A 7,634-nucleotide genomic window follows, 5' to 3' on the forward strand; every position below is an offset into this window, starting at 1 on the left:
ACTTGTGTAATATTTTATACAAAAATTTATACAAAGTGGTATGTTATGTTATACAGCGTGTCTACTTAAGTTGGAAACATATGGGAGGCTTTGTTATTATTAATTTTACGAAAAAAAGTTATTCTTTATAAAAAGTTCTGCATGCCCCAAAACCTAAGATTCAATCATCAGATATCAAATTTTCTCAATATTATACGAGGTATGTCAAAAAATATGAATTTCAGTCAAGGGTAAATTACCTCTATTTCTCTCAATATCGAAAATTTTTATGATAAAAAGTTGTTTGGAATTAAAAACTAAGATTAAATATGCAATTACATGCTTCTAATAGAAAAATAAAAAAATTTCTCAAATTTATGGACACCCAACATCGTTTTTAATTATTACAAATATGATAACTCGTTTATTATTCATTATACGAAAAAAAGTTATTCTTCATAAAAAGCTTTGCATGGTCTAAAATCTAAGACACAACCATGAGATATCAACTTTTATTAATTTTATACGAGGTGTGTCAAAAAATATGAAATTCGCTCAAGATTATAGTACCTTTATATTTCACAATATTTCAATTAGAAAGATGTAATTGCATATTGAAACATAGTTTTTAATTCTAAACAACTTTTTTAATAACCGTTTTCAATATTATGAAAAATAAAGGTACTTTACTCTTGAGTGAAATTCATATTTTTTGACATACCTCGTATAAAATTAATAAAATGTGATATCTGATGGTTGCATCTTCGGTCTTAGGACATACAGAGCTTTTTATAAAGAATAGCTTTTTTTCTTAAAAGTAATAATAAAAGAGTTATCGTATGTGTAATAAATAAAAACGAAGTTCGTATCAATAAATTTGAGAAAAATTTGGAAAATATTTTTTTCCAATTAGAAGCATGTAATTTCATATTTGATCTTAGTTTTTATTTCCAAACAACTTTTCATAATAAGAATTTTCGATATTGAGAGAAATAAAGGTACTTTACTCTTGAACGAAGTTCATATTTTTTGACATACCTCGTATAATATTAACAAAATTTGATATCTGATGATTGAATCTTAGGTTTTAGAGCATGCAGAACTTTTTATAAAGAATAACTTTTTTCGTAAAATGAATAACAAAAAAGTTTCCCATATGTTTCCAACTTAAGTAGACACGCTGTATATTATATAGAAATACCGGGTGTCCACTTATATTTTCCCCCATTTTAACTGCTAAACGGCTCAAGATAAAAATATGCGGTTTTCACTGAAATGTTTTATTTTAGTAAAAGTTTTGTCTGAATGGATTTAATTTTTTATATCGCTTTCAAATACGAAATAAAATATGGCGGATTTTTGAAAAAAAAACGTTTTTGAATTTTTTTAATGGAACATCCAGTATATGCTTTTGCAAATTGAAAGAAAGGTCATTCACCTATCTAGCGATATAATTTTTTTCAAAATCTGTTGTCAAATCACTGAGTAATTAATTTTTAAAATGAGAGGTGCAACGTGGATATCACATAACAAGTTATGTGATTTCCAGATTGCATCTCTCATTTTAAACATTAATTGCTCAGTCATTTGACAACCGATTTTAAAAAATTTTATATCGCTGGATAGATAAATGACCGTTTTTTCAAGTTTTTAGGTAAGTGACCATTTTTTATATCGCTTTTAAATAAAAAATGGCGTATTTTTGAAAAAAAAAAAAACGTTGTTGACTTTTTTTATTAAAACACCCAGTATATTTTTTGTATCTTGAAGAAACAGTCATTTACCTATCCAGCGATATAATTTTTTTAAAATCGGTTGCCAAATGACTTAGCAATTAATTTTTAAAATGAGAGATGCAATGTAGAACTCACATAACATAATATCATTTGGCTCAGTTATACAGGGTGTCCAGAAACTCTACCGACAAACGAAGACAGGAGATTCCTCAGATAATTTTAGGACAATTTAACCCAATTCACCTAGTCCGAAAATGCTTCCTAAGGAAGCTACAGCTCTTTGAAGATGGCGTCATGTAATTAGTTTTTCTTAAATACCTCCAGAACACTTCTATTTAGAAAAACGAAAATTGGTTTACACATTTACTTTCCAGATATAAATCGATTCCATCCATTACGAATTTCAAGTACCGGTCATAGGCGTCCTTTTTGGGTAGGGCAACGGTTATTTTATCGCCTAACTTTTTTGTCTTTAATTTTTAAGCATTTTTGACTCTGAATTATTAAATTGTGAGGTATTTTAAGTCGATAGGAAAGTTGTCTTTCATTATTATGTTCAAACCCTTCCGAGAAGAGAATAGGCAGGGTGATTAGATTAGCTGACGAACGTGTTTATTCCGACAAAACCCATCTTTGCAAATTGAACTAAGGCGCATAAATAAAAAGAATTATTATAAGTTAATACTTTGTCATTTGTTGTGTATTTTTGTTGGGATTAAGCCGTAAAATTCAAATAATTCTTATTATTTTCGCCTTACATTCACTTTGTAAAGATTTTTTTGTTGGCACTGTAATATAATACAGCTTATACATTGCATCCCTCGGTAGACCGCAAGCTGTATAGTAGAAACATAATCATGTTTATAATCTTATATTATTATGTGTAATATAAGTTAAGTTGACCGTAGAATATTATGTTTACTTGTATTACAGCTTCAGTGATGTATACACCTGGTGTACTAATACATAATATATTATGACGATTAGAAGTCTTTCAACTCTTTGAATCGTTGTATCTCAAAAAGAGTGCCTCTTAGGAAAAAACTATTAATATATTTTTTATAGATAATTATCTAATCTACATTTTTTGTTAGAGCTAATTTTACGATAAAACTTACCGTTTCGCTGAAAATCGCTAAAAACCAGATTTGGTGACCTTTGACCCCGCGTAAATTTTTTTAGCAGGGGTCGGATTTATGAGGACTTTTTAGATTTCATTTATGATGGTATTCTGAACAATCCTGCCAATTTTCAGCTTGATGGCAATTATTGTAGCCTCACTCCTATTTTTGAGTCTAACTAGACCGGTCTATAAATTAGATCCGCCCCGTATACTCTTAAGAGGATTAAAGAAATAGCAGCATCTGACTGATAGAGACTGATGAACTTGTAGTTAAAGTAACGTCGTTTCTGCAGAAAACCCATCTCGGTGGGTAATAACAATATTTCTAAGGAAGTTATGTGCGACTTGTAGTGCTCATAGCACCAATACGCATGTATTAGGTCGGTGAGTTTTCGATGAATAATACATACGGCGTTACTGATTTTTTTTTATCTGAATGTTCCTCTAACAAGATCTCTACATGATCGAAAACACTTAAGGCTACTGATCAATCGATATATAGTTCTAGTTATTGCGCAGTTTGTATAAATGGGGATTAGGAAGTTTCAACTGGATTATCGCTAAATTATTAGTATTAAGATATTCATAGTCAAACGTAGGTATCACATAAAATATATCATACCAATTATCGATATATCGATACAACCAAATTATATTAATAATTGATCTAGTTGCCCATACCATGTAAAGAACTGACCATATTACAACGCCAATCAATGAGAACAAAAATGGGATATTACCTCCGAATTCTATCCTACGGCATGGATTTTATTGAAATTTTGGGAATACCTTTTACTTACCCCCAAATTTAAAGTCTACCCTATGACGATGCGTGCTTATTATTTTTTAGGGTGAAAACTACCCCTTATTGACAAAATTGAATAAAACTAGTTGTAACGAAAACTAAAGTACTTTTTAGGCTTTAAAACTTTTGTTTCAATCTTCAATTTTTAAAAGATCTATCTTTATAATATAAAAAAAATTAAAGAATACTTTTAAATATATCATTTATTTATCTCTTTACTTACATGACATTAATTATTTCATTCATAGGAGATTCTGACCAATAGAAAGTTACAGAAATCTAAATTAAACTGATAATTTTTGATAATTTCCCGTCGTCAAGTATATTACGTCAGATGCCCTTGGTTGCTACGAAGAAATACATTCAGTGACATTAATGACAATTAATGTTTTAAAAATTATAAAAGTGATGACTTTCAACCGTCCCAAATATTTATAACAACTGTGTGTTTAATTGTACTAATTTGTACTTACATAAATAAATTACAATAAAATTTTGGTTTTGAACAGTTTTATTCATGAAATAATCGCAACAAATAGCACTCGATTCTAAAATTAATATAGAATTTTAGAGCTCTTGTGCAATTACTACTGATAATTTTTGGTTATTTACAATAAAAATACGTTTTTATAAGTTTACATCCTTTATAGTCCTGTCGTCAGTGGGGGTACAACGGCCTCCTTAATTCAGATGGACTTACCCAAGTTTGCTTTTATGTATTTTGACCCCTAGAACACGAATTTTTTGGGTAACAGTGGATCCGGATGTCGATAAGATTGTTATAAACAAATAACTTGAGGAATCACAGCGATTTTTCGCAAAACAAAACTTTTTTTGCATTTTTTGGCAAAAAATTAAGCAAAAATTAAGCAAAAAATGTTTTAACAAGTTTTTTCGTAGGATGCATAGTTTTCGATATAAACGCGGTTGAACTTTCAAAAAATCGAAAAACTGCAATTTTTGAACCCGAAAAACTTTTGATTGAAAAATAAAATAGCAATTCTGCTTATCGCATTTGAAAGTTCAAGTCAAATTCTATCGGTTTTGATTACTATTTCATTGCTAAAAATTATTTTTTTTTATTATTAAACAAAGCTATAAACACATAGTGATTGAATGATGTTTTCAATGCATTTCCCATTTGATATCGAACTAGGCGCGCATACAGACAATTTCTACGTAGATTACGTACATTAGAACGCATGCTTGGGCACGGGAAACACTATGTGTTTATGGCTTTGTTTAACAAATAAAAACTTAATTTTTAGCAATGCAAATAATCAAAACCCATATACAATTTGACTTGAACTTTCAAATGTAGTAAGCAGAATTGCTATTTTATTTTTTAATCAAAAGTTATTCGGGTTCAAAAATTGCACTTTTTCGATTTTTTGAAAGTTCAACCGCGTTTATCTCGAAAATTATGCATCCTACGAAAAAACTTGTAAGACCATTTTTTGCTGAGAATCACCCAAAAAATACAAAAAAAATGTTTTTGTTTTGCAAAAAATCGCTGTTATGTAATTCCTCAAGTTCTTTGTTTATAACAATCTTATCGACATCCGGATTAACTGTTACCCAAAAAATTCGTGTTCTACGGGTCAAAATACATAAAAAAATTTTGGGTAATCCCATCTGAATTAAGGAGGCCGTTGTACCCTGCCTAGCGACAGGACTATTTAAAATTTCTCCACATGATGAAAAATATCATACAATATTGATAATAAATATCAACAATAATATTGTGAAAAGAAAGGTGAAAAAAGATTTTTTTGTGCATGCTCAAATCGGTGTATTTAATTTGAAATTACAGATAAATGGTCGATTTTAGGGGTATAACATATTATGTTATCCTCTTAAATCCCTAAACAAATTATGTTACCCCTAAAATCGACCATTTATCTGTAATTTCAAATTAAATACACCGATTTGAGCATGCACCAAAAAAAATCTCTTTTCACCTACTATATCGCCTATGCGATGAAATCAGTTATCGTATGGCATTTTTGCCGGGGAAATCCATTCGGATTGTTCTGGTGCCAATTGCATCTTTAACCGTTATTGAAGTAATTAGTGTCGATGTATCACTAGACCAAAGGGGCCGACGGCTTACCGTACCCTCCAAAGCACGGTGAACGGCTCATCAGCTGAACGGATCAGTTTTAGAAATGTGATTATAGTTATTAAGGTACCAAGGGTATTATAAGGATAATAACGCTTGAGGTCAATGGTGTATAGACCGAGGGCCTTCGGCCCGAGGTATATACGTTGACCGAAAGCGTTATTATTAAAATACCCGTGGTGCCTTCAACGTTTAACGTCAGACTTAATTATTCTTTATATGCAAAAAAAATTCGAATGAATTTTGAATTACATAATTAGTTTTCAAATAAGTACATTTACCAGAAATAGTCGTAACGTAATTGTGGTAACCATAGTTTTAAGAGTCTTATTTGTCAACTTGACAGTATTTAACACGTTATTTAAATTTAATAGGCTCTAGGGCGTTATTTTTCAATAACACGCCCTTGGGCGTTATACCGTGCTTAATAGACTTCGAAATAATGTCATTATTTGTCAAATAATAGACCAGTCGGACATTATAATTATTAAGGTACCAACGGTATTATGAGGATATAACGCTTGAGGTCAATGGTGTATAGACCGAGGGCCTTCGGCCCGAGGTATATACGTTAACCGAAAGCGTTACTAATATAATACCCGTGGTGCCTTCAACGTTTAATATCCGACTAAATTATTCTTTATATGCAAAAACTTTGAATGAATTTTGAATTAATTAGTTTTCAAATAAGTACATTTACCAGAAATAGTCGTAACGTAATTGTGGTAACCATAGTTTTACTTAGAGTTTTATTTGTCATCTTCACAGTATTTAACTCGTTATTTAAATTTAATAGGCCCTAGGGCGTTATTTTTCAATAACACGCGCTTGGGCGTTATACCGTACTTAATAGACTTCGAAATAATGTCATTATTTGTCAAATAATAAGGTATTTTATGAATATTATGGGAAGGAATGTTAGTAAAAGCACTTTATTGTTTATGATTATTATTTGATGGTTCGCAAACGTCTTATCTCAATGACAGTCAAAATGTTTTTAATGAAACTTGTCTTAACCATAAAGAAACTGATAAAACACCACATTTTAATACACTATAAAATAAATAGCTAAGTATTATTGGATGGTTTTCTATAAATGTTACTTTTTAGGAGTATCCACAAAAAAATCAGGGAGACACATCCGGTGACAGTGGAGTTAATCTTTATTTAACATACTTAAACATGTACGTAAGATATCTAATAATAAAACACTGAAAACGTTTGTTTTCTATATTTGCACAGAATTTATTATAACTAAGTGACTACAGCTGTTTCGGCAGAGTGCCTTTCTTAAGTGATATAGTTTACAATGTGTTTGCCTTTTTAAGTCTTCAACTGAAGAGGTTGAGGAGTGGGGAGCTGTTTGTCTCGAGTTGGTCATTCAGAATTATATCTGTATTTTTCAGTTTATTAATTTCCATAGATTCTAAAAAAGATAGCTTAAGGCCTTTATTTTGAATATGCAGAATTTGAAACTGTTCATTGAAAGAATGATTATGATCTAGAAGGTGAAGTGCGTATGTAGAAGTGTCTGTTTTTCTATTGTTGAATGCCCTTTTGTGTTCTGCTATCCGTTTGTCAAAAGTTCTGCCAGTTTGGCCGATGTACGTTTTCGGACAGTCACCACAAGTTAGTTTGTACACACCACTCTGTAGTTGCTTTCTCTTTCGGTTTTTATTGTTCTTAATATATTTGCTTAAGTTGTTGTTAGTTCTGAAAGCTAGTGTTATTCCTTTCTTTTTTATGTATCTGGCTATTTTTGTTGTTATCTTGCCAGTATATGTGAGAGAGCAGAAGGTACTGGCTTCTTTCTGTGGTGGTGGATACACTAATTTCAGGGCTTTCTTATGGAGTTTTTGGTTTAAAATT

This window comes from Diabrotica virgifera, chromosome 8 (assembly GCF_917563875.1).
Source record: "Diabrotica virgifera virgifera chromosome 8, PGI_DIABVI_V3a".
Taxonomy (NCBI): domain Eukaryota; kingdom Metazoa; phylum Arthropoda; class Insecta; order Coleoptera; family Chrysomelidae; genus Diabrotica; species Diabrotica virgifera.